We start from the raw sequence: 23,128 nt of genomic DNA, 5'->3' as shown, positions 1-23,128 counted from the left end.
AGAAACCATTACTGCAGAAGGATTGCAAAGTTCGTACTCCTTCCATTGCCTGCACTGCTTCCAGACTTAAAAGCCAGGTTTGCAATCTAAAAGCCAGGACAAAAAAAACCTTGATGTAAGATCAATATATTTCTAATTAAGAAAAGCAAAACAAAACAACCCAAAAATCCCTTAAAGGCATAAAGATTAAGTTTGATTATAGGATTAAGACTACTACAGGGTGCTTGACAGTTCACTAAGCGTTTTCACACTTAAGATCTCATTTAATCTTCAGAATGCTATGGGATGGTTACCTGTTTTACAAGGAGTCCTCAGGCCTAGGTTGTAAATGATGAATTGAACATGTCACTGCCTGGATGTGGCTTGCTGTGCCTCTGGTGTCTGCCCTCCTCACCTTGGCTGCTCGGGGACTGCAGCAGGCTCTTCATGGTTTTGCCTTTGGGGGAGAGGTGTGCTGTGCGAGGTGCAGGTCACCGCGCTCGGGCCGGGGCTTCTTCTCTGGCTCAGCTGCCTGGATCCATTTCCTTCCCAGTTCCTTAGCTTTGGCTCAGAGACACTCTCCCTCTGCCTCTTACCCATTTCATTTCATAGCCTCTACTGAATCTATTGTTACGACAACCCTGCTGGGCATACGTTATAATGCTCCTTTCTCAGCGGAAGAAACTGAGTTCCACAAAATGAAATCTTTCGCCCAAGTTAATAAGAGGCAGAGTCAGGACTTGAACCAGGATTTTTTGTTGTTGCTGTTTGTTTGTCTTTGTTTCATTCGTAAAGACTTTTTTTCCCCCCAAAAAATCACTTTTTGACCCAGTGTCAAGATGGCTGTGTTTTTCCATCCAGGCCACTAAGTATGAGGTAATGCAACATTTTTAAGCAGGATACCTTCCCACTGTCTGTGACATTGCCTTCCAAGCTGTGACACTATTCCGCAAGCTTTGATGCTGACAGTCATTTCTCCAATGAGGACTATTTGTTCACTAATATCAAATTAATAGCCCACTTCTCTATTTTTGTGCCATTTTGTGCACTCAAATGGCTTTCAGTTTTGATGTTGAATCATAACTTAATGTCCTTGAAGATATTTTAAAGGCAGTTAAATTCAATACGCTGAGTACCGATAATACACCTAATGAACTAAAGTGGTAACATGGACAGCTCTGGTACCACTTGTGACCACAATAGCAACTTCACACAACTGCCACCACCTGGCTAACAGCAATGTTCACATGCCATCTGATTTCAAAGATGGTCAAAAAAAAGGGGGGGGGCGATTTAGAATGTATGAAATATGGTGTAGTTTTTCCCCCTAAGAATCTACTTTTTCTGGCTAGCCTGTGAGATCCTTTCAAACAGCGGGTCTCACATGTGCATACTTGGCATCTAGGACGCTGCGAGAAAGGAACAGGAAGCTAATGAGGTGTGTACCACGTGACAGGTATGGGGCTCCCCATTGGTTACTCATTGCTACGTATCTCGTTTGGTTGGATCATCACAATAGCCCAGGAATGAGCAGCACTTTCCCCATTTTATAGAGTAGTTTTAAAAACCATAGTACATAGTGCTGGGCACACCTAACATAAGACACATAAGAGGCACGTAATACATGTGCGCTTGTGGAATGAATGAATAAACTGGTCACGGTCAGGCCATTGACATTGAACCAAAAACTGATCCTTGCCTTGTCTGATTCAAAATCCATGATTTTGGCAACATGTCGGCCTGGCTCTCAGTGGGTGACCACGTGGTCTGGCAATGAACGGGACCTGAAATATTTTGGAGAGAGGAAGGAAGGAAGGAAAGAAGGAAAGAAGGAAGGAAGGAAGGAAGGAAGGAAGGAAGGAAGGAAGGAAGGAAAAGGAAGAAAGAAAGAAAGACAGAAAAATGTAGAGAGAGCAGAGAAAAGAAAACAATGGAAAAAGATGAAGAAAACAAGAGAAATAGCTGTCAGCGATGGGTACACACTAAGTAACTGGGCTTGAAAGATACCGTTTTTACAAAGCCAGTGCTGGCTTTTATCCAGATTTCACAGTGATCCCAGAAAGTTCTCCAAACATCAGGTTTTGAAGACTCAACACAGCTGTACAACTGCTACTTGTTTTCAGGTTCTTGACCAACAGAGAATTAATGAGTAATATGTTTGCTCGGGGGGAACTGAGGTAGTCAATACCCAAGAATGCCTCTCACGGGTCAGCTGTGTGAGACAGAAACCAAACCAGGATTTCATATATAGTATGCTTCTGTTTAAACTGATAACTTAGTTAAGAAATTACTTTATACGGTGAGACTCCCAGGCATCGTTTATCCAACCTACTCAATACTTAGACTCAAGCACTAACTAATGGAGAATGCTCCATTCAAGACTAGATTTGAGTATTTTAACCAAGATCCGTTATAATGGAAGGTGAGGGGGGTACTTATCATAGACAAGTGTTTCTCCTGAATCTCCTTATCGCAATAGTTCTTCTTGTCCTTTTAGTTCTAGTTGAAGTCCTCATTCAGGTCAAAAAAGTTCTTGATATGCCAAAACTGTGGTAGTGGGAAGAGTATTGGAATAGGAGTTAGGAGACATGGGCTCTAGTCTGGCACTTACTATGGGCAAACAGTCTCCTTGACCAAACTCTAGCCAGGCTCCTCCAAGTCCTCTGCTCCACTCAATCTCTAGACTTCCACCTTGGCCTGTAAAGACTTGAACAGGCAGTAACATACTTTCTAACAGCTCAAGGCTGCATCCCTAGGATGACCCTAACTCCCCCTTAAAGTGCCCTCCTGAGAAAACTGAAGGAAGCTGAAAGAACTGACTATGTGTTCCAGCTGCCACCTGAAGATAGGTCCTTGACTCCCAACCTTTGTGGGAGGGGAGAAGCCTAACTATGATGAGCATCAGTTAGCAAACTAAGATGAGCTTCATGTGGACCAACCACCCCTTCCCACTTTTTGTAATTTTCCCCTTCCTTGACTCAACTAAGCCCCACTCACCCCCCTCCCTAGTCCTTCATTCTGCCTTTAAAACAAACACCCACACACATCTGTACAAATGGAAGTCAAGATCAGTTCACACCTATTTTCCCTATTGTAATAATATATTAATGATTTAAAATCTGCCCTTATGACTTTACCTAGTGTCAGGCTTTGTTTATCTTTGACCCTTTACACTGCTCACTTGACCTTGGACAAATGCGTCACTCTTCTGGGCTTCCCCAAAATCAAAATTTCTGAGTACGTGAGCATCCGGAGATTCAGAGACACACTGCTAAACAGGAAATGTCATTCTGCAGCCTCGGTGTCTTGGGTTGTAAGACATCTCCAAGGAGAACATTCTAGACTCCCAGAAATATCATTTTGATTTTAAATAACAGATTTGAATTCAACCATACAGTAACACACATTTCTGGTAGAAACTTTGGAAAATATGGAAAAAACGTGGAAGAGAAAGAAAAGATGCCACCATGCAGAGATAACCATTACTAATATGTTGATGCACTTGCCTTCCAGTATTTTTATGCAAACACATTTATAAACATATTGGGAAGCATATTGTATATAGTTTTGTAATTTCTTTTTTTTTAAATTTATTGTTTTAAACAGTCTTCCATGTCATTAAATAGTCTTTGAAAAACCCAATTTTTAGGAAGTGACTGGTAGAACTCCATTAAATAGATTAACCATAATTAGTTTGAACATTTTTCCATTTTTGGTCTTTTCAGTTATTTTGATTATTTTTGCTATTACAAAAATGCTGCTATGAGCAATTACATGCCTGAATATATGCATATATTTATGCTTCTAGAAATAACAAAGTAGAAGGATTAGCTTAGTAGGTGAAAGGACTAATTTTAAATTGTCCTGCAGAAAGGTTGCAGCAATTTGTCACACCATGAGATCATGAGAATGTTCACTGAACCTCATGAACCTCATGCCACCAACATCAACTCACATGTAACAACAACAAAAAAGCTTCGTAACACATTTTTCCAGCATACTGGGAGCAATGTTTATTTTACTGATGTGTTAATATTCATTTTTTTAATGCCAGTAAAGTTAACATTTTAATTTCATAGTTATTTGTCATATGCAAATCTCTTATAAACTCTTTTGTAGTCTTTGCATAGTTTCTGGAGGGAGTGAGAAGCAGACGTTCACATTTTCCTTATAGATTTAAAGACTTTAAATGATAAGGACGTAAAACATTGCTGTGTCTGCTGTAGAATTTTTTTGCCTTATTTTCTTCTTTTATTGTTTAAGGTGTTTTGTTTATAATATCTAAGGAAATATATTTTTAGGACAGAAGTCAAGTTCCCTGAAGCCATGGAAATAAATCGCTTCCCACCAGAAATACATTCTTTTGGTATTAGCACAGAGCTTTTAAAACAATAAACATAAGATTCACATCAGAATTGTCCCTCTTAATTTTTTTCTGTGAGGCCCAATTCTCAGCTCATAATAATCGCAAAACCTAAAATTTCCAGTATTTTAAGTCTATAGTTATGTTTTAAAAGAATACTAAGTGTCCAAAGGAGAATGAAAAGAAAGCGCATTGAAGGCGATTTTTTCCCAGTCTTTTCTCCTGTAATGGTCACCGTGCAGTCTGAACATTGACGTCATGAAGGAGCACCGCTGTTCCACAAGAGTCTAACAGGCTACAACTGTGGGAATGGGGTCTTTCTCAAAACGAGCAGCAGTGGGGGCTGAAAGCCTTCGGCCGAATTCCCTGAAGCAATGAATCCAATGAGTCTTAGAACTGTCATCTCAGAGCGTGAATCTTTTAGTGTCACTGATTTGCTTTATTAGCACTGTTCCATTTTAAGCTTCTAGGAATATAAGCGTATTTAGGGGTCCCTTCCTTCTTGGTGAGCCCTCACCTCCCTTCCCTCCACAGGCCATTACGCCTGCCTCTGTGCCCTCTGAACTGCGCCTCGTCAAGTACACAGCCTCATCTGCTCTACTGCTTATAGTTGTAACATTCAGCTCTGTCCTAACCATCTCCTGCATGCAACACACCTGGCTGGGTTCCTTGCTGCTGCTGACCTAATGTCTCACCTTTCTGTTAAAAAAAAAAATCACACAAAACACCCTGCTGAACTGTAACTGCTGCCTAACTTCCTGATGTCTTCTCCAGATGTCATCTGTGCTTATGCATAAATATTACATATGCTGCTGTTTCTCACTTCTTCATTTCAAATTATGTCATCACTTCCCCAAACGATTAATGCTTTGTGACTACATGGTAATCAATTCAACTACTCCTCTATAGATAGGGATTTAGGGTGCCTTCTAGTTTTCCCTACTTTGGATAATGTTGACTGACTAAAACAGTCATAGCTTTGATTATACTCCAATGACTTTCTTTGGGCAAATTTCTAGAAAGAGAGACATTGTGTGAAAAAAATATGTGAATACACAAGTTTCTAATACTTGCCATATATGAGTATATTAGAAACAATGCAAAACAAAGCTAAACATGATTTTTATATTGTCGATTTCTACATTGAGGAAGGGTGAGTGCTTTAGTACCTAGCTCTGTTCTGGCTTGCACTCTTTAGGATGTGTATCAGTATTCTCGATTTAGAAAAGTAGTAATCATTACATAATATCATATCATGGGAATGTAAACAGCAAACACAAAAGGAAAGCATTAACACAGTTTCTAAGGCAGATGTCAAGAGACTTCCAACTGAGAAATACTCTCCCTGGAATGTCTGTCTCTTGAGTTCCAGGCCTTTCTGCTCTTACAAGTGACAGGATGTTCCCCACTCTGAAAAACATGGAAGAGAAGCACCTCCCTTTGGCTGAGGGGAGAAGAGAGCCTGGCAGGGTGTGCTGATAGCAGAGCTGATAGAGGCCTGAGTGATAAATTGCAAGAGCAACGGTCCCTGAGCCATGGAGGAGAGATTACCAGAGGGTGCTATCTGCTCCTTAACTGGGTGGCGAGGACTGGCAGGCACTGTGGGGGCAAGTGTGGGGGAAGGATAATCAGGAAAGGAGCTAAGAGCTGTCTTACTCGTTGAGTAACATGAACTCTTCATCTCAGATCTCCTTAGAATGCCAAATAGAACTTTTCTCCAAACACTGCCAATGGCTTTCATCTGAAAAGTACAAGGCATTGGCCAGTTTTCTTCTGTAAAATATACAACTCTTGCCAAACCAGCCTCAGCCTTTCTTTCCAATGTTGTCTCTTCCTCCTCTTTCTCTCTGCTTCTGCCTCCCAGCAAAGCGCCCTCCTGTGCTGTGTGTTCCCGGGATGTAGCCATCGGGCAAGTTCAGGTGTCTGTGCTTTTGCTGATGCTGCACCCGCTGCCCACAAAGCCTTCCTACCATTTGGCTTCCTGCAATCGCCACCTTTACTTCTAAATGCCCAAATCACTGTCCTTCTCACTGGCTCCATAGAAGACAATGCTCTCTCATGTCCCTGAAGGAGCACACACTTACTTCCAGCAAAGCAGCTGTTTCACTGCATCAGTTCATCCTTCCCCACAAGGGCGTGGACCCTACGGCCAGGTCCTGTGTGCACCTCCAAATAATCCTTCTAATCCCAGGGCCTAGAGTAAAAACCCCGGCAACATGAAAAGCAATAAAGAAGCTTTTATGAGGGGAGAAAGGAGAACAAATGAAAGGAGAATGCTATGCACTGAATGCTTTTGTTCTCACAAAACGTATATGCTGAGGCCCTAACATCCAATGTGTGGTATTTGGAGGTGGAGCTGTTGGGAGGTAATTGATGAGTTTAGATGAGGCCATGAGGATGGGGCCCCAATAATGGCTTAATAAAAAGGGGAAAGAAGACTAGAGGGTGTGCTCAATCTCTCTCCCTCCCTCCCGCCTTCTCTCTGCCCCCATCCCCATGTCAGGAAACACACAGAGAAGGCAGCTGTCTGCAAGCAGAAAGAGGGTTCTCACCAGGAACTGAATCTTCCAGCACCTTGATCTTGGACTTCCAGCCTCCAGAAGTGTGAGAACGAAATGTCTGTAGTGTCTTGTTATAGCAACCTGACTAGACGGAGACAGAGGAAGGCGTAAGACAGAGAGGGTGGTGGTGGGGGGGAGGAATAAATCTAATAAAATGTTTACTGCATTGAATTTAAGCTACTGTCTCTGTTAAAAGTGTAAGTATCGGCATGTTTGAATTTGGTGCCTAAGACCTGGAGCTGCACAAAAAATGTGTGAAAAATCTTGTAACTGAAGAGCAGTTTAACTCTGGAACATTGCCAAGAATCTGAAGGCAGCAGAAAAGACCTATGAACAGCATACCTCCGTCTATGAGAGCTGTGTGCAAAGGCTCACATGCAGGAGAGGTTCCCCGCCTCTTACAACCTCGCCCAGCACGGGCTGCTCAGTTTAGTTATTGGTTTACTGCCTTGAGAAGTTAAGAAACAGCGTGTTTCCAAGAGCATGCATTTCTTTTTTTAAAGCATTACATGTTATTTTAATCCTTTACATAAAGTGGGGTGGGGGGAAACCGTTTCATTTAGGGAATGACATGCCAGTACACAGGAGTGTTGGTAGGTAAAGGTAGATTAAAATTCAAACGTAGTGCTGCTCAACAACATGCCATTTGGGGGGTGCCATCTACAGGTAGTTTGCTCCTGAACCATGGGATATTTATGACTCCCCTATCCTCAAATAACAATGAAGAGGCTGTTCATCTTCACAGATGCTTATTGGAAACTGTCAAATTTGTAGATGATGGAAGGGAACTTCATTCAGCAAGTACCTTGGATTGAAACTAGATATCTAGTCAGATGCCCGTGCAGGCTCCCAATGAAGGCACATCTCCAGATTCTTCTCCTGGGGGGTCCTGCTCACCCACGGGTACTGTTTTAATTTTTCACAAGCGCATCTGTTTTACTCATCCACTTTGCAAAAATCACCATAGAGCAAAATCTATATCAATGAGATGACATCACTGGGAAATAACTGGAGAGTTCTAAGAGTTCGATATTTGATTCACACATACTTCTGTTTAATTTTAATTTTATTTGCTTATATTTTGAATTCAGAAGGAATGAAAAGCTATAGAGTAAAAATTTTTTTCTCATCCCTCCTCCCCTGTCAATTTTCAGAGTCCTCTACTATTCTCTGTTGCTCGTGTGTCTTTTCAGGTGTGTTTTGACATTTTCCATCGACTATTTGTGAAGATGAATGGTTCCTTCACTCTTATTTGAGAGTAGGGGAGTCATCAATATCCCACCGTTCAAGAGCAAAATATCTGTAAATGGCTTTTGGGACACTGGCGTTCCCAAATGGTGTGTTGTTGAGCAGCACTAGATATGAATTTTAGTCTGTTTTTACCTACAAACACTCCTGTGAACTGGTGTGTCATTTCCTAAGTGAAATGGTTTCCTCCCCCACTTTATGTAAAGGATTAAAATAACATGGAATGCTTAAAAAAAAGAAATATATACACTCTTGGAAACACACTGTGATATATAGAGAGATTATGTTTACATAATATATATTTATTTCTGTAGTGTATTTGTCATGCACATGCACACACAGCCATTACTTTTATCTCTTTTTCTATACAAATAGTCAATATTACACATTCTGTTCTGCCACTTGCCTTTTCACATGAGTTGCCTCTGAGAACAGTCCATATTAGTACATAATAATCTGATTCATTCTTTGTTATGGATGCAGAGCATGTCAGTGTGTACAGTCTTCATTTTGCTAGTCCAATATTGAGGTACATTTAGGCTGTTTCTAATCTCCGATAAGCAATGCTTGTTATAAGCAATGCTGTGGTGAATAGCTCTAGATATGCTTCACTCTGTCCATCTGCTGGTTTACTTTAGCTGTAAAATAAAGATCTAGAGTAGAAATTGCTGAATCAAAGGCTAGATGTGTTTGTAATTTTCATTTCTGGGATGTTTTATATTTTTACTTTTTCACGAGGTAATACATGTGCATACACACAATTCAAAAGGAACAAAAGAATAAACGTGAAAATGAATCTCCTTCATATGTGTTTCCCCTAGGCACCAGTTCTTCCTTTTTTTAAAAAAAATGTAACTATTTTCATCCTGCATATGTTTGTTTCCAGTTATGTCCAACGCATGCATACATGTATGTGTGTACACATACACATATCTGTATATTCGTGTGCATGGGTTCAGGAAGCTGTCAACAGGATATGGGCTAATATGTTGGCACCAGGCATCAGTTGAACCACTCACCTTTGTAACATGCCTCCTTGTGGTCTCATCTTTTAGTCTCAATCATATCTGATGATACCTAGGCTGATAATAGTAAAAAATATGGGCAGTCTTGTTTGTGTTTGGTGGAAGGACGTTTTGACAACAGGTATCAAATTTAAAACATACGTACTTAGCTTCTGGTTTGCATGTGTTCACCAAAATCTATATAGAATATTCATTGCAACATCCACTCATTTTCAAAAGTAAACAGCAAGCAAACAAACAGAACCTGAAGAAAATTAAGGCATTTATCAATATTGGATGGCTTCAATACATCATGATGTATCCTGAAATACTGTGAATCTTTTATAAAAAAATAAACTCGGGCCGGCCGAGTGGCGCAATGGTTGGGAACTGGCTTGGGACGCCAGAGGTCCCCGGTTCGGATCCCACATATGAGGGCCAGTGACACTGCCCTCCATAGCTAAGATGCTGAACAACAGCTCAACCTGGAGCTGGGCTGCTGTGAGTCGCCGGCAATGGCGTAGGCTGCAGCCCCTGTGGCAGTGGGTTGCCATGGGCTACCATGTGTAACCAGCAGCCAGCGTGAGCGGCAGCAGCCACAGTGAGCGGCTGTCCAGAAGCCGGCGACTGATCTGCCTCACCTGGGAAGAGCGCAATGATGGTGCCAACATGGGCCAGTGAAGCAACATCCTCCACAACTAGACTGAAGAACAAGAAGACAGCAACTTGTCTGTTCCCCTTCCCCCAATTCCCCAATAAAAATCTTAAAATAAATAAATAAATAAATAAATAAACTCAGTGTGACAATAGCAAAAGAGTTCCCAAAAAAGCAAATGTCGAACAGCGTGTAGTGGAACATACTCATATGTAATTTTCATGACAGTAACCTTTCAGGAGAGGGGAGGCGTGGGGCTGGAAAGGCTTTTACTTTTCATTTGGTCCTCTCTGTACTATAAATATATATTCTAATATATGTACATATAGATGATTTTAAAAATATGTCAATAGATGTCAAAGACATATCTTAGAAAGATACTAATAAGCCATTTTGGTCTTCGTTTGTGCTTTAACTTCCCCATAGTAAGAGATATATTTAGAATGTAGAAATCACAAACAGAGAAAAAAACAGCTGTACCGTACTCAAGGGTGTAGCCGGGGTTGGTGCCTCATAGTGGCTTGCTGTGTCTCTCTGGACTGGTTCCACAGAACCACATTGGGAGCTCCAGAAAGACACACATTTCTGGACTCGGGCCTTAGAGATTCTGACTCAGTAGGGCTAAGGTAGAACTCAGTGCACATGAAAGAAATGAATGGTAGTGACAACACAGCATCCTGTGGGAACCACTAGCCTCGTCACATTTGGGCTTGAGGTTAGGATGCCAGGTCACCATGTTTTATCGTACATGCGTATATCCAATTCGCTTTTATTACCATGGTATATTTGAAGGGTCGTGCAGTATGATTAAAAGCATGTGGGCTGTGAAGCCAGAATAAACTGGGTTTGAATTTCGACCCTTAAAGGCACTTCCTGAATAACACTAGGAAATTACTTAACCCCTGAGCTGTTCCACTTACCCAAGGAGATGAATACGAGAATTGGAGCTACGACTCGCAACTTAACAAAGTGGGAGGGGCCTAGGGGCACTCAGTAAGTGGCAGCTATTGTTTTTTACAGAGGCAGACTCAATACCACTTGCTCACCTTTTCATTATTTTAAATGCTAGCGTGCAACATGGGTAGGAAGTAAAATCAGATGTGCTCCACACATGCTGAGTGGGAGAAACTGGAGGACGGTGTGTTAGGGCAGAGCAGGGGCTCAGGAGGCTCTGCTTTCTTACAGTGGCTTTCGGAAGGCTACCTGTCAGGGCTTTAAGAGGACCTTTACTGACGTTCATCTCAAAGGCAGTGTGATTTCGTCCTCAATAACAGCAGCAAATTCACTCCTCAGGAGTGGGGCCGGGCAATCCATCACAGCATCTCAGAATTGCAGAGGAAAAAGTCCTATTGAGCATCATTTTGCTCACCTCCTGCCTGAATACTGGGTTCCATGGGGCACTCAGGCACATTTTAAAGGCCCTGCTTTTAAGTACAACCAGGAATAAATCCTGATACTGAATGTACAGTACTAGGGCTGGGAGAGACCTCGGGGACTGCCTACTTACTACATCACTCATTAATTTATTCAACCAGCAAACACAAATTGGGCTCCCAGTGATTTAGTATCTACTGTGAGCCAGGTATTGTACTAATCGCTTTACGTCTATAATCTCTGATCATTCAGCCACCCGCTATCATTGTCCCAGTTTTATGTTTAAAGACCTGTAATCCAGGGTCTAAGTAACCTGTGTTCCTGGGGTGATGTCATTCACAAGGGGGGAGCAGGCGTTTCAAGCCAACCATGTCTGGGTGCAAAACCCATAAGCTCTCACTGGGCCCCATGAAGTTCTCCACATGCTGGATGGCTGTGCTTCATCTGTGCTCGCTGAGTAGTATGTGACATGGCTCCTCAGGAAGGATAAGTGACAGCTCAGGAGAGGCTGTCCTTCAGAACCTGTCACTTGTGAACTGTGTGCCTTTGGGCCTGTCCCTCAGTTGAGCCTCCCTGGCCTTTAGGGTTTCAAAGGAAATTGGCCCCGCCCTCTCCCTATGCAGTGGAAGCCAGAAGGTTGCTGGGACCCAGAGGGGATGGGCTTGTGGTCTTCCCGGTCCAGTCCGTTTCTTGCTCTGATCTCATTTCTCTTAAATCAAATCTAGGATTTTCTTACTGTCCCATATTGCTGTTCCTTCCATAGCACATTGTTTTGGATGAGAAATACACCTTTTATTTTTTTCTTTTAGATGTTTCTCCTCAAAAGAGCATGTATATCAGATATTATTTGAGTGTGTGCAAGATATTTTCTGCCCCTCCCCTATTAGAGTGACTTAGCGTCCCACCCCTTGTCCTCAGTCCCTGGCTTCTAGCCTACATCTGGACCTACACTTTCCCTGTTCCCTATATATACACTGTTTTTCAGTGCCATGAAGTCCCCTAGACATGAAGATCCAGGGAGACCCCACTTTCCTCACAGCAAGGGCTGAGCTCAGGGCAAAGTGGCCAAAGCAGAGGCTGAGGGGTCGGCGGCGACTGGCTCTCAGGGGTTTCAAACCCTAAACAAAGGCACCCAAGCTTTATCCCCAAAAGCACAGAGCTGCTGGTGGTTCTCATATGGCTGTGAGGCTTCATCGGTGTAAGTAAGTTCACGGCATGGCTGTTAGAGGCTGGGCAAAGGCCATCCTGTAACAGTGCTGAAATGACCTCTCATCGCATTGCCTTATCCCTTGCTATCCCGGCAACCCGGGAGTGCCCAGTGCTTTGCAGTTACTGTTAAACAGCAAAGCACCCTTCAAATATTGCACAGACCACCGACAAAATGATAAATCAAGTGCAAGGCTTGTTTCAACTTCAAATTCTAGGTGGGAGAGGGATGTATGCTGTGAGCTTTGCTAAGCAGGGGACTGTCAACTCTGAGTAAGGGGGCTCACGCTGTATTTGTAAATCAGAGTTCTGATTCGTCCATCTCTATTTGCAGTGCTCCTTCAGTCCCTTTCCTCAGCAGCCCTTCACCCTCACTTCTGTCCCAGTCCTGGGCCCTCAGGGATAGGAGGCCAGCCTGCCTCCCCCTGGCCCCTGCAGGCCAAACAGCAGGCTCCTGTCTCCAGGTTTAATGAGGAAAACCCAAGTCAGGAAGGCTGGGGCCAAGGTTTTATGGAGGCTGTGGGCCAAATAGCCTCTCCAGGAATTCAGCCAGCACTGGCCCCTCTCCCCTGGGAGCTGCAAACGGCAAACAGCTCTGGTAAAACAGGAGAGCAATTTCCCAAGCAGCAGACAGGAGCTTTTAATGAGCTGAAGTGAGCCTGTGCTGGTCCTCCGTGGTCCTCCAGTCTGGCTAATTAGATTGCTGGATGTAAGGAACCCTTTGATGGCCTGGAGACAGCAAAAAGGTCCCGGCTCAGAGGGGCAGGAGCCGGATGGAGTTGACAGTGATTAGTAAGCCATGGGATGGGGTCTCAGGTGTTTGGGGAGGTTTCTCTTCCTTTTCACCCTCTTCCTCTTCTTCCTCCAAGTCATGCCTCAAATCCTACTAGTGACACAGTCTTGGTATTTTCAGAGAAGGAAGGATGGGTCAAACGAAGCATGCACATTTCCCTGGAGGAGGAAGGGATATACTCTCAATTATGTTACTCATTCATTTATTCATCTATCCTTTTTATAATTGACCTAGTTAGAGTCTGGGATACAGAGATGACCTTGTTTAACATTTAAGATTGAGAGGAAATTCAAGTGCCTAAAGAACCACCAAATAACTAGGACCGTGCCTGCAAGGAAGTAGCAGATAAATTGTAATAGGTAATGAGGCCATTGGGGGGAGGGAAATTAGAAGACAGGGCATTTGACTGGGTTTTGTAAAATGGGTTACCTTTGTTTTTTTGTTTGTTTCTTTTTCACATTAAAATACAAACAAAAATGCCAAGGTAAGTGGAAATAAAAAAAATAGAAAGGTTATTTCAGAAAATTGGAATGATATGCCCAAAGGTTAGGTGTCTGAAAAAAAATGCTTCAAGCCAGGAACTACAAGGGGCTCAGACACATGGAGATGTGGATGCTGACCTGAAGACCGCCTGAAGCTGAGACAAGAGCCTGTCTCCATGTTCTCGATGTTAGCAAAGGGTCCTGAGAGGAAGGGCATCTTTACTCCTAATTCTGACATCCATCCAAGACTGGAGCTACTGGGTATGATTTTCAAAGAGGGGATCTGTTATGGGCTAAATGTATATGTCCTCCTCTCAAGTGTATATGTTGAAGTCCTATTCCCCCAGTGTGGCTGTTTTTGAATATAGGGCCTTTAAGGAAGTGATTAAGGTTCGAATGGTGTCATTAGGGTGGGACCCTAATCCCATAAGACTGGTGTCCTTATAAGAAGATGTGTCTTGGTGTTGGCCCCTTTGGGTTTATCTTGTTTGGGACTCTCTGCACTTCCCGGGCTTGTATGTCTATTTCCTTCACCAGGTTAGGGAAGTTTTCTGTCATGATTTCTTCAAATAGGTTTTCAATTCCTTGCTCTCTCTCTTCTTCTGGTACGCCTAGAATGCGAATATTGGTATGCTTGATATTGGCCCTGAGGCCCCTTAAACTCTCCTCCATTTTTTGGATTCTTTTTTCTTTTTGCTGTTCTGATTGGGTGTTTTCTGCTACCTTATCTTCTACATCGCTGGTTGGATCCTCTGCTTCATCTAATCTGCTGTTGATTCCCTGTAATGTATTCTTCATTTCCATTATTGTATTCTTTTTTTCTGACTGGTTCTTTTTTATGGTTTTCATCTTTCTGTTGAAGTTCTCCCTGAGATCACTGAGCATCCTCATAACCAGTCTTTGGAACTCCACGTCTGACAGATTGCTTATCTTTGTTTTGTTTAGTTCTTTTTCTGGAGCTTTGTTCTGTTCTTTTAGTTGGGACATGTTTCTTTGTCTCCCCATTTTGACTGCCTCCCTGTGTTTATTTCTATGTATTAGGTAGTACTACTCAGCAATAAAAAGGAATGAATTATTGATACATGCAAAAAAAATCAAAATGATCTTTTCAGCACTTACCAATACTGCAAAAAAAAAAAAAGAGAGAGAAAAGAGAGTTGCCTCTTACTCTCTCTCCATGTGCACACACCAAGGTCACTTAAAGACATGGCAAGAAGGTGGCTGTTTGAAAGCTAGAAAGAGGTTCCTTTCTAGAAGTCCAGTCAGCTGGAACCTTGATCCAACCTCCAGGACTGTGAGAAAATAAATTTCTGTTGTTGAAGCCCCTCAGTCTACGTTATTTTGTTATGACAGCCCAGGCAGAACCTCAGGAACCTCTGAAATTGGCCTTGGTTTTGCACTGACCTTTGCTCATGGGGCATCCTTCAAGGGAAAAAAATCATCTTTTGTCTAAGATCAACCAGATGCAGAATATTGTATTCTGATTCCCAGCATTTCCTGCCTCTCCTTTAAGATGACTGTACATCTTCATGCTTTGCCATGAGATTCATGGTGGAAGAGAATTCTTTTCCTTGTTAATGTCAGGCTTGGTCAGGTGACACGATCTGGCTGATGGACTGAAAGGAAGCAATGCACGCTTTGTGTCGGAGCAGAAGCTTTGAGAGCTGTTGCGTGGCTCTCACATCCCTCACCTCCCTCTGCTGCCATAAGAACAGTATGTCCCACATAGGGGCTGCTTCTTTAGCCCAGATCCCAGAGTAAAGATGATACATGGAACCCATTCACAGCAGCTGTGGCCAAACAGTGACTGTAGCTAACAGAAAACGTGAGAGGAACATACACCTTTGTTATTGTTGAGGTTGTTTGTTATTACAGCACAGCAGAGAGAATCCTGACGAACACGGCCACCTCACACAATCAGTGCCATGCTGTCTGTGGTTTCAATGACACACGTTATACAGTTTCACATTACTTTCTTTGTCCCTGATGCCTGTTCTATCAGGCTCCCCTCATACCTCCTCCTTCTCCACTCCTTTTTTTTTTTTTTTAACCAGAATGCCTTTTTCTTAACTTTCAATGCTCAGCTCAGCCATCAGTTCCACTAGGCCTCCCAGGGCCCTGTGGGTTGGGCTCATGGCTGCTGCCTCTAATCTGTGCATGGTCCGTCACTGCTTTCACCCAGGGAACTGGAACACTGCCTCTGCACCGCTCTCCTTAGCTAGACCTCAGAGGGCAGGGATCTCATCTAATTTATTGCTCCCTGGAACATCTGGCCAAGGGCTGGCACACAGGGTGGCTCACAAAACGAGTCTTCTCAAATCACCACCCCAAAAGGTATTATCTATTTAAGTTTATCATTTCACAAAGATAGAGATATTTCTCTATTGTTTTCATGTAAACTCATATAAATTTGTTCTGTTGGTTTAGGAATAGTACATATTTACTAGTAATACAAAGTTTTTTCCTTTCTACGTACAAATGAGTTTTCTTCTTTTCTTGTTCATAGTAGCAATGCAACATGATAGGTGTTTCTCTTCTGATTTTCCTTGTCACCTTGTCTCAGCATCTCACTTCATGAAAAAAGGGAGAAAGATGCCAACCTACAGAGCCCTGCTTTTTAAAGCACTGGTTTAAAAACAAAACTTTATGGCAATCAGGGGTTACTTTCAGATATTGCCTTTATGTTGTTTTCTAAAAGAAAAACCGTGATGCCTTTGTATGTGCTGTTTGCACCCCTGAAGTCCATCCCACATCATGTCTGAAGGCCTCACCTTTGCACAGGTCCTCCACATAGGTAATGCATACTGTATTTTATGTGTGCACATTTATCATCGGATCTTTTGTACATAGTGGCAGTATTGTACCTGATCAGAAAATGTTTGACATCTCAGTAATTTTTCATTTCTGTGTCTCAAACAAGAAGCATTTTGATGTTAAAAAAAAAAAGAGCCTTCTCCATGCTCTAGACATGTCAGCCCTTGAAATCTTTGCCCTGATAGATCCGGTCTGTTCAGACACTTATCGGGCTCAAGGGCCCAGTTGTGCAGGGAGAGAGAAAGGCTGGCAGTGCAGCATTATCACAGTGAGATCAGGGAGCAGACCCATAAACACGAAGGGGAAATCTCAGTGCTGCATATTGACGTCATAAAAATGGCAGTGCCACGGCTTTAGTTCAGCAGGGCTGACCTGACGTGCTTCCCAAGTGCTTGTGTAACAGCAAAGAGGAGTAAGGGAGAAAGATCAGAACCAAGTTGGCACACAGATAGCTCCTCCAGTACATAGACCTCTTCAGTCTCATATCAAAAGTGCATACACACACACACATATACATGTGTGCAGATACCATACACACACATATGCATGCACACACCTCGCACATGTGCATGTGCATGCACACACCACACACGTGCATGCACATATGTGCATACGTGTGTGCAGACACCACACATACATGCATGCACACACCATACACACACACACACACACACACACACATACACACATACATCCTTGTCTTAAATTAGAAGACTGACATGACTAGGGGAAGAAGACATAACCTAAAATCGCCATACTAAAACCAGCAGAGGCTGAGAAGGTATTATGCCTACCACACAATATATACTCAGTAAACGCTGCTTTATGTTTTGGATCTGATTTTAATTCAGTATAATAATGAGGCCAGCAAACCAAGGCTGCTTTTAAATAAATGATAACTGGATTGAAAGTTATATTTAAAAACAATCCTTGTCTGCTTTTCTTGTTGCTATGCTAGATGGTGTGGGCACAGAGAGTAAAAGACATAGTTCCCATCCTCAAGTGCCTCTGAGTCTGGTGAGAGACACAACCCTCCAAACAAACACTGTAAACCTTTGTTGGAATTGCTGTCACTGAGTTTCTGAAGGAAACAATGGAGGTACAAAGAGGGTGTCATGATTATTAACTTGATAGACCAGGAAAGTCTGGGAGAGAATAAGTGCTGTAAGCATTGAAAGCTGAGTTAGTGCTCAATGGAGAATACACACACACACATGCACGCACACACGCGCGCGCGCGCGCGCACACACACACACACACATGACTGAATTGTGACATATTATGCATGGACTGCATTTATAACAAATAAAATTATGTCTAAGTAAATGAATTTCTTTGGGGGTATGAAGAAATTATGCAAGAGAAAATATCTGATATGTAACACTTGATTCAATGTAATTGATTCATTAAACAAACAATATTCATTGACATTTTCTGATTTCACACTCCCTGTCCAATTAAAATTTCTCCTAGACATGGAAATCAGTAGACAAGAATAGCTTCCTTGTAACCCCATAGAACAATAATTTCCCATTTATTTTCTGACTTAATGATTCAGTTTGGGATATATGGTAGTTTAATGGAAAGAGAAATGGACTTGCTATTTGAAATACATGGGCCTCTATCCTTTCCTGATGGTGTTTCTTTGGACAATTACCTGAGTTTCCCACCTGCGAGTTGGGAAGAATAGTATTATTAGTATAATGTAAACAAAAGTAGGCATCAGCCACATAACAAGCAGTCAATACAACGGCATGACTGACTTTGACCTCCTGTATTAATAAAGCTTGTTAGGAATCAAATGACTTTTACTGTTTCCAGAAATCAAATCCACAAATTATTTGAAAGTTAGGAAGATGTACTGTTCTTTAAGAACATTCAAAACAGCCTAGGCTCTGACAATAAATTAATAATCAAGTTTGGAGTACTGTACCCCATTTGGGTCTCCATATCTTGGGATAAGGGATGAGAACCTTGACTTTCAAACACAGGCTGAATCTTGGATATAGAATTTAGTAGCTGTGTATTCTCGGGTTAGTCATTTCACTTCCCAGAGGCTATTGGGTCAGATGTTATATCAAATATGTAATAATAGATGATCAATCCATTTATGGGAAGAACTAATTATTGATCGGATATGTAAAGCAGTTACTACATCAGTATAATAACTATTTATATCAACTTTCCTATCTTCCAGTAAAATGAGCCCAAAGTGGGAAGTCATACCTTCACACCACCAGTACTGAACTTCGTCCTGGACAAGAGGGGCCCTGTCCAGGGCTCCACACGTTAGAGTCTTCTCTTGTCCTCTAACTACCATCCTTCCCAAGGGGCAAGGAGTCTTTACCCTACCCTCTGCCCATTCTCTGAGGACCTGGGGTCATGCAGTTCCTTACCCAAGTTGCCCAAAGCTGCCTTCCAGGACTAGCATAACGTCTCCTCCCTGGGTCTGTGTAGTCCCAGGTTGATTGTGCCATGGACGTGCATATCCTTAGACACAAGGGATGGTCGATAGTTGACTGTCGGAGGAGAGTGTAGACAGGGCATGCATGTCAGTTAACCCATGGGTGAAAAAGCAAAGAGGGTGGCCGTGAGGCTGATAGTTCTCCATAGCCTTCCCGGTCATTATGAGCTTTTGTCAGGGTAGGAAGTTCAATGTCAAATAAATGTTATTTTATTGAACAAATCTACCTTGGTTTATAACTTTTAAATATCTAGGTGTAGGGTATGTGGGCCTTCAGAGCCTAACAAATATTAGGGCAGGTTGCTTTTTCCAATGAACTGCGTGCCTTTCAAACAGGAGGCCCTCGGCATCTACACCCTTTTTCTCTGATGGGGGGAGAGGGGAGAAGAGAGTTAAAGGGGAGGCCAATGGAGTGTCAGGGCAATTCTTGGAATACTTACACAGACAGGTGGAAGTGTTCCTCAGATATTTTTAAACTACTTAAGTTTTCCCAAGACATGCTAGGATATTGGTTACTTGAATGTCAAAATGGACCATGTTAGAATGCCATCTTATCTTTATCTTTATAACTTCTTTACCACATACAGAATAAGAATGGACTTAAGAACATTTGGAAATGAAATAAATCCTCTTTTGTGCTAAGTGTCCTCAAATAAATATTTATTTAAAAAGAATCAAATAATTGTATAAAATATCCCCTAGTTTGATAATCTGATTTAACTTTCAGAACCCATATATGGTATGGCCACTCTCCTGCTCAAAATCCTTTTGAGGCTTTCCATGTCAAAGGGGTAAATCCAAAATTATTTAATCTTTACATAAGACTTTATAAACCTGGTTTCTTTTTCATTCATTTGTACACATATCTTTAATCAGGCTGAACTCTCCTCTCCAGTCCTACCACGTTCCTTCATATTGTCTTATATTTTCACATGCCTGCCAGTCTTCCTAGCACAAGAGTTCTTGATCTGGGGTCTACAGAGTTGCAGTGGATCTATAGATAAAGGGCTCATGAAGTTGGATGAGCAATTTTTTTTATTCATTTTCACTTACACCAACTGAAACTTATGCTTTCCTTCTTGACAAAGGCAAACTACCTTCTCTTATATCTTTGAATTCTCAATCTAGCACGTGTCTGTTTATATCAGAGCATTTTGCTTGTTTGTTTTTTGTTGTTTTTTTTTAACTGAGCCATCCTGCCACCTGTTGGCAGCTCAGCGGCAGCTCAGCTCGGGCCGGGACTCGAACCGCTGTTGCTCAGAGCTCGTACTCTTGAGCGAGCTCTTAATCAACTGAGCCACTTGGCCGGCCCCAGAGTATTTGTTTTATTAGAGTATTTTGATCACACATCCTCCTTCCCACTCCAGCTATACAATCAATTCATAGAGGAAAAACTTGTGTGTTTTACAGCTGTGTGTTATCCACAAGTCCGCGTTAGAAAATGCTGTCTTGCTTGTTTTAGTAAAAAATGCATATATCTTGTGCATTACCAGTCCACCTCACAAGGTCATGTGTGGTGGAAAGGAACTGGAGGCCACCTGCGGGCCCATCAAATAGGTCGCCAGAGGGCGATCAGGTAGCAATTAGGAGTTACAGACACGTGGGATGATGGGTGGGTATGAGCAACAGCCTGAACAGTGATACAAACTTAGAAGCAGAATGGGATATAGAAACAATGCCACTTGCAGAAATTAAAATGCATGCATATCAAACAATAATACCCACCGTGTAGGCAGACATACAAAAATAAACATGACCCAGAATAGAATTGTTGGTGATAGTGGGAGTAGGAGAAAGGGAAAGAAAGTAACAGACAAATATATAAACAAATCAAATTAAGAAAGGGTCCTTATGAATACGCATGTGAATCGTAAGCCAGGAGCTGAGAAGTATGGTGAATGCACGCCTCTGCCTTTGCAATCCCCAAACAAAAAGCGGTAGCCAGAACCAAAAGAAAGAAACAAAGATAGCCTCCCAGGAAGCACCCTCTGCTGTTTTCCTTTCTCCTCAGTCAGCCTTGGGAAGGCGGGGAGAGGGGGGGAGCATTTAGAGTGCCCCTGTTTACTTTCATCAGGGAGCCTATCTCACAAAATTTCAATCTTTTCTGCATCTGTACAAACTTTGACAGAAAATGCGTGTCTTAATCTACTTTATTTTTTCAGCAACTTGCCCAACACTAGATATGTAGTAAGTGTTCAATAAATTTTTGTTGACTATATTAATTACTGATGAAGAAAAACTAACTGTATTGGATAAATTGATATAACTCATCAATCTTTGTCAAGCTGGGCAACGCCTGCTTGTCTCTTGATAAATACAAGTAGATAGATGATAGATAGATAGATAGATAGATAGATAGATAGATAGATAGATAGATAGATAGATAGATGTTAGATAGGTAGATAGGTAGATTTTATGTATTTTTAAGATTTTCACCATTATCTTTAAAATAACCATAGTTGTTTCACTACAACGTTTTTCACTATAACTTCTTCAAATAAACAAATCATATGTATGCCTCCTCCTTGAGTTTAATTTCAAGGAGTCAAACTATATCAAGTTCCTTTCAAAATTAACATTGGAATCTAAATGCCAGCATCTAAAGACAGCTGGACCTTGATATCACCCAAGGATTAGAGGGATGAGAGGTGGGCATTGCACACACAGAAGCACGCCCCAAACACACGCATGAACTTGGAGTCCCTTATTTATTCATTTGTCTTTAACTTTAGTATCTCCTAAGCAGGGCTACTTGAACATATTTTTATCCCAGGGCTATTTCTGCAGATGTCAAGGCGCAGCTCTAACTTAATGCCCTGGTTGTAGAAGATAAGTTATCACACAGTTCAAAGGCAGTTAGGTCTCCTAATACGTGCTTTTTTTTGTGGTAAATGTGTTTGCCTTCACTGCTTAATCTGAAAACGACTTATCAGTGAGACAGCAGCCATAGAGTTGGGGCAATGGGGCAATGGCTATTTAGCACTAGTTTTACAAAAGGGCCTGTGGAAGTGTATGACCTGTCATAACTACACCCAGTACCTACTAGAAACACCTGCCCATGTCCGGAGACCTCTGAATCATGTCTCCCAAAAGCAGCCCGGCTTGTGACGAATTAACTCTCATCCTTCCTCTGCACTCAACCAAGCTGGGGATATTATTTATAAAAATCGAACAGGGAAACTCGGCTACATCTGAACATGGAGTTTATTTCAAATGTGTAGTTCTACTCTCCTCCTATATTTAAGGAAGGATGTCTAGCAATTATAATAACTTGACTCAAGAATCAAATATTTAGGGCAGCAAAACCATGTCTATTTCAGGCTTTGCAGCTGACGTACATTCTTAGGATATACAGGATAAACACAGTATTTCATTTCAAGTTCCTAAAAAGGGAAATGGCCGTGAGCAAAATGCAAAGGCTTTGTTTCTACACATCGTGCACATTTGCAGCGAGCTGTGCTTTGGGCAGGCCATTAATAAGTCTGACACAGCCTGTGACTGAGGACATTTAAAAGGTTAACATAGTTCCGTCTTGCACAGAGGAACAGGGACGTGTCCGTCTGCAGGGTTATTAATACATTAGCCGAGTCTGTAATTATTATCCTAATGGCTCTTATCAAAAACAGCAAGAGGTAGGCAAGAAGAGGGGGTAATTAGAGGATGAGCATAGGGAGAAGCCTTTTTTTTTTTTTTTCCTTTTCAAAAAGCTTTCCATCAGCATAATGACCAAAGGATCCAGGACCCATTCTGAAATGCATTAACCAGATGATGTGATTACTAAGTCACTTATTTAATTAGCTCTGTTCACCAAAGATTAGTGCAAGCCAGAGCCCCCATCCCTCTGCCCCACCACCCCCCAGGTGGAAACTGTCCTCCATTCCTCCCAAGAAACAGCCACTCATCCTCTCATAGCCAGTTCAGCTTTGTCATTGCTTCAGTGCTACTTCCCATAACTCCCTCAAAGGAAATCTCTCTCTCCATCCATCCATCCATCCATCCATCCATCCATCCATCCATCCATCCATCCATCTGCCTATCTATCTACTCAATTTCCTATGTGTTTTCAAATTCAAAATGGAATTGAGGTGGCTGATAACAAAACATTAAATACAATAAGATATTTTTAATCTAGTGAAGGAAAATGGAGAGAGAGAGAGAGAGAGAGAGAGAGAGAGAGAGAGAGAG

Source organism: Hipposideros armiger, unplaced genomic scaffold (assembly GCF_001890085.2).
Source record: "Hipposideros armiger isolate ML-2016 unplaced genomic scaffold, ASM189008v1 scaffold_137, whole genome shotgun sequence".
Lineage (NCBI taxonomy): Eukaryota > Metazoa > Chordata > Mammalia > Chiroptera > Hipposideridae > Hipposideros > Hipposideros armiger.
This window is presented reverse-complemented; position numbering follows the sequence as displayed.